A 6,177-nucleotide genomic window follows, 5' to 3' on the forward strand; every position below is an offset into this window, starting at 1 on the left:
CTGAGAAAATATTTTTTGAAACCAAACTGAGAAAATGTTACTGTACTATTATTAACAAAAAAAATTGATAAAAAAGAATTTAATAAGATCCTACATAAGTATATTTTTTAGGGCTGAATAAAATTACCCGAAAAACTGAAAACCCGAAAACTCGTTCCGTTACCGTTCCGAAAATAAGGGTACCCGATCCGATAACCATAACGGTTCGGATACCCGTTCTGATAATTTGTTATTGGGCATGATTTTTGGGTATCATTTTAAAATTAATGGTCACTCGTTTTGATCCGATAAGCAATTTTTTTTCCTACTTAAATCTATTTTTCAATATTTAAATTCTTACTTTACTTCATAATTACTATATAATGTCAATGATTAGTAATATTATTAATAATTTGGTCAAGATCATGTGATATTATTGTTAATTAGTGTTAAAAAAAATCATAATTACAATTTATTAAGTTAAATTATCTCTATTGGATTCTAATTGGGTACCTGATAACCGATCCGAAAATCCAGGCACCCGAACTTATCGGTTCATAGAGGTGATCAAAGTTAGCCCGGTCCGATTTTGGGCAGAATTTTTCGGCCCAAAATAGGGTCGGGCTTGGCCCGAAATTATATTTTTTTGGGCGGGTTTGGGAATGCGTTTTTAGGCATATTTAGTTGATTTTTTAGGCCCAGTCCGAAAATGGCCCGAAAAGCCCACAAGGCCCGACCATTTTGGACAGGGTTGGGCACAAAAATTTCGGCCCGAAGCTTGGCCCGACCCGAAAAGTGGGCTTAATTTTTAGCTTTGGCCTGGCTCGAATCCGGCCTGCCCCGCCCAATGATCATCTCTATCGGTTCGTTTTATGGATATCACTTTTAGCGATATTGTTTATCGAGTTTCCGAACCGTTAGTACTAACGCTACGGGTACCCGTCCCATGCTCACCCCTAATATTTTTCCTTAAAACTTCTTTCGTTATTTTTTTGTTGACACGACTTTTTAGTCTCATTTGTCCATTCATAAATTCGGCCATTATTCATAATACGATAAAAAAAAAAAGGTAAATAATGTTAAAGTAAAAACATATCAACTAAAAAAATTAAGGTGGTATAAATTAGTAAGTCTACTTATCTAGTAAAAGTGGTATAAATTAGTAAATCTACTTATCTAGTAAAAGTGGAGTACTCCATAAAGAATAGTGTTTGCGTTCGGAGGAATATATTAACAAATAATACTCCCTTCATCCAACTTTATAATTCTTGTTTTTCTATTTTGGAGTCCCAAAATTTTGTTCCTATTTTTATTTTAGGATAGTATGTAAAGATCATTATAACCTTATTTTTTAAAAACTTTGTTCACTTAACTTCCTAAATTACCTTGAATTTTCAACTTGCTTCGTACTATTTTTCACTTTGTCTATAATTGTACTTTTAGCTTTTTTTTTTTTTTAATGTTTTCCATCCACGGTCTACTCCTATTTCTAAATACCATTAAAATACAAATATGAACTATAAATTGAGACGGAGAGAATAATACAAAGTATTCAAAAGTCAAAACGGATTTCGGGTCAAAATTTGGATGGACTAGATATTGTAAGGAGAACGGCGTCGTATTAAGATTTGCCCTCTTCCATCCCAAAAGTTTGCAATTTTGCAGATGATTATTTTATCTTCGGCTTCCTAAAGCTCCACTCGGAAACCCCCCACTTTGAAACTTTTCGAGCAAAGTGAACCGTGTTAAATTATGGCTACCGTTTCGAAACACGGAGAACTGAAGCAGAACCACGTGTCCGGTCACCGGAAAATAGGCTGGTTTCTGGAAAGCATCGGAAAATATGCAGTCGATTTTTCCGTTAATTTGTCAACAAAAGGAAAAAAGGTGATTTATTTTTCCCAAATTTTAGATTTTTTTGTTATTTAAGTATAAATTGTGTAATTTGTTAGGTTAATTAATAGGTGTAATATTGTTTCCATGAATACTATGACGTAAAATTCTGAAAGAGTATAATATATTAATTCTTGTGTAGTAATTGTGTTTGTGTTGAAGCTTATAGGTTTTGATGATGATGAACTTAAACTAAAGCAAACTCAACTAAAGGTTTACAAGTGTTTAGTACAGGAGAAGTTGACCTTGGTGGTGGAAGAGTATATTGTATTATGAAGACTTGAAGAAACCTTAGTTAAAAAGTTAATCAATAGAAGAAGAGTTCTCTAACAAAAACTAAACTCCTTAATAGGAATGTTCCCTAACAGGAACTTGAAGGTTGTAAGCTGACAGTAAGTTCCACAAGGAACTTAGGCTGCGAAGTTCTAGTGGAGGACTGGAGATCAAGTGACAGCAGGAACTTGTTCCTGGCCTGCGTGAAGCCCAAGTTATTCAGGATTACAGAAGCGCGACATTGCAATATTAATTTAGTTAAGATTTTATCTTCTAGATTTATTGTTAAATATGTTAATAAGATATGCATGAAATCTATTAGAGACGTGTAATTTGGCAAAAAGATAAAATCGGAAAAATGTAAAAAGATAGATTTTGGAAAAAGATTTTGTTTTAATTTATTTTCCAAAAATCAGTAAAAACGATATTATTCTTTTAACTATATCTTCTTATGTTTTTCGGAAAGGATTTTCTTCAATAAAAAGATTTACCAAAATCATATTTTGAGATAAGGAAAGTTAACATCTTTATCATTAGAAAACCTACTTGCTATACGAGTTATACTTGTATAAATAGTAGAGACAGAATTGCTTTAGGTTTCTGTAAGTTTATGCGTGAAGAAAATCTTGTGAGCTTTATCAAAGTTGTTCATTTCAACTAACAGTTTGGTTTCAGAGCAAGGTTCTCACGTATAAGCAGATAATTTTGCTGAGTAAGTTCCTGAGGAGAAATGAACTACAAAGAGAAACTTGAAGAAGGGTATTCAACCCAACGTCCGCCTATGTTTAACGGTAAGTTTTACACCTACTGGAAGAACATAATGGAGATCTTCATTAAGGCTGAAAATTACCAAGTTTGGCGCGTTATTAAAGCTGGTGATTTTGAGGTAACCGCAACCAATGACAAAAATGAGGTAGTTCCTAAACTTATTTCTGATTACGACAAAGAGGATTATCAGAAACTCGAATTGAATGATTTAGCAATAAAGTATTTACATTGTGGTCTTGGACCTCATGAACATAATCGTATCATGGGGTGCAAGACTGCTAAATAGATTTGGGATCTACTTCAGGTTACTCATGAAGGTACAAACGAGGTAAAACGTTCTAAAATTGATTTGTTAATGTCTAGATATGAAAGGTTTGAAATGCAGTCCAAAGAAACTATAGAAGAAATGTTTACTAGATTCAATGACATTATTAATGAATTGAGCTCCCTTGGCAGGCATATTCCTATTGATGAACAGGCTAGAAAGATTTTGAGAAGTCTCCCACAGGATGAACGGGGGAGATCCAAAGTTACTGCCATGCAGGAAGCAAAGGACTTCACTAAGTTTAATATGGAACAACTAGCAGGATCATTGATGACTCATGAATTGCACCTGAGTTCCAATAACGAAAGTTCCAAAAACAAGAGTCTTGCTCTAAAGGCACAAGACTCAGAGGAATCTGAAGTTGATGAAGAGGAAATGGCTATGTTAGTCAAACGATTCAAAAAGATGATGAATAACAGAAAGTTTGACAGAAACAAGAAGTACACTGGTTCCAGAGATACTACCTGTTTCAAATGTGGAGCAAAAGATCACTTCATTAAAGATTGTCCACTCAAGGAAGGTAAGAACAAGACCAAGGAGCAATCCAAGAAATCCATAGTGTATAAGCCTTACTTCACTAAAGGCAATGTGAAGAAGGCAATGTTAGCTGCATGGGGAGACACTGCTACAGAAGATGAAGAAGATCAACCTTCTGAAGAAACAGCTCATTTGTGCCTAATGGCAAAATCAGATGAAAAGGCTAAGCTAAAGGAACTTGAGGCTGAGGTATGGTTTTCTCAAAAAGATTTAGAACATTTCTCTAAAAAGAATCTAATATGTGTTGTTTTAGATATTCAAGAAGAGCTCAAAGAATTGCATAAAGCTAAGCAGTAATGTGATAAAGCTTTGATTACTTACCAAGAAAATAGTGAGTGGGTTGACAACATGAAATTTGACATTCAATACGGATTCTTTACTCTTTTTTATGACAATATTGTTTTAAAAGAGACCTTAGAAAATTTAAAACATGATAACATACTCTTAAATGTTGAACTCTCTTTATTAAAATTAGGAATAGACTCTCCTAATTCTGAAGTTCCTTCTCTAGCTCATTTCACCAATTTTGAAAAGCTGAAATCGGATTTAGAAAAAGCCAAGATGGAGAAAGCTAGACTTGAGGGGGGAAATTAAGGCTAAGTGTAGACACCCATTTGTGTCTCCCCAAAACCAAACCCAGTGATGAGTACCTTTCACGTCGAATCATAATCGAATGAAACGAAAGTGTGGAAGGTCTAGTGTTGCGGAAAGTTTTTATTTCTTTTCTCTTCTCTCTGTTTTTGAAAACTTATTTTAAGAAAATAGTCAATCTAGTTTGGTTGGTCCATGATATGGGTCCAATAGTAGTGTAGTTGGATGGGGCTTGCAAAGACCTTTCCAACGATATATTATAAGCCCAATTCCGATGAATGTTGAGGAAGTTATGGCCAATTTACCAAACTGGGCTCGGTTTGAGCTTTATGTACGACCCACTGATCTAGGGGAGAGCCTAATATGATTTACCATTCCTAATGCAATTAGGAATGGTTTTAGTCTTCTAGATTCTTCTAGAAGCTTCTTTTCATTCCTAATTCAATTAGCATTGATAAATTGACTTTCGTTGACTTTTCAGAGTTTTAATCAAAATCAAATAGCATTTTCGAGGAAATTATATTATTTTATCCTCCAGTACGGTAAACTTATCGGATTTTCAAAAACGCGTTGGAATCAGGCTTGGCGCCTAACCCCAGGCCTTGGCGCCTGGAACCAGGCCTGGCGCTAGCCATTGGCGCCTGGCGCTAGTGTTGGTGCCTGGCGCCAGCTAGCCAGGGTTGGCGCCAGCCCTGTTTTTTGAGCGTCAGACTCTGTTTTGTCTAATTTATCTTTTTTGGCTGATTTTCTCTATAAATATCGTATTAAAAACTCCGTTTTCATTAACCAATTCTCCTCATTCGTAAGTTTTCATCAACAATCATTAATTCTTTAGCATTCTCTAAATCATTCATCTCTCTTAAAACATTCAATTCTTTCTTACTTTGTCTTCTCATACAAAATTCCGCATTCACAAGATCTAGAAACACCTAGCCATATTCGAAGTTGCCTTCGCCCTAGACGTGAAAGGTTTAATTTCTGAGGGTTTGGTCCCAAATCTCTATTTCAATTATTTGATTTAATTGTTTGATTTATTATTTTCCTTGAAGTTACTAACGTGTGTATTTTGTTATTAGAAAGAGGTACGAGGCATCAAAGTAAGTACTTTAATGGTTTTAATTGATATTATGATGTAGAGATCATGTTTAAATCGTTGTTATGATATTCCTAGTATCATGTCTAGGGTATTTTTAATATTAAATATGATTGTTATGATGCTTCCTATGTTCTTCCTAATATTTATGATTGTTAGTATCATGTTAGGGTTAAAGATTTGATTTTTATTGCTTAGTGACATGCTAGGGTTTGTTATTAATCTTGTTAGTATCATGCCTAGGATCTTGCTATTATTATGCTTTAATATTAACATGAACATGATTATGATTATAATTGTTATAATTTATGATGATTATGAATATTATTATTATTGTTATTTTGATGATGATTATTTTATTTATGATGATTATTATTGTTATGATTATTATTATGTTGCTTGATATTTTATTGTTATTGCTTGATCACACCTTTTATGCATGTTTAAAGGGAATTGGTACTTGTAATCACGCTTAATAAGATAATTAATAATCTTGTTAGGGTTAATTGTGATTATAATTCAAGTGATCGCCAATAATAGATTTATTTGTGCATTAAATTCAACCAACATAGATTAAACAGGTTTAGGGTTAATCCTATTGATTGCATGTTAATCAGAAAGCGCACATGAATACGATCAGAATAAAGTAGAGGCCTATTATTAGGGCAGGTTCAATCTCTTTTAGGTTGGATTTGTACCTTCATCCCCGAACCCTTAT

This window comes from Chenopodium album, chromosome 9, assembly GCF_948465745.1.
Source record: "Chenopodium album chromosome 9, dcCheAlbu1.1, whole genome shotgun sequence".
Lineage (NCBI taxonomy): Eukaryota > Viridiplantae > Streptophyta > Magnoliopsida > Caryophyllales > Amaranthaceae > Chenopodium > Chenopodium album.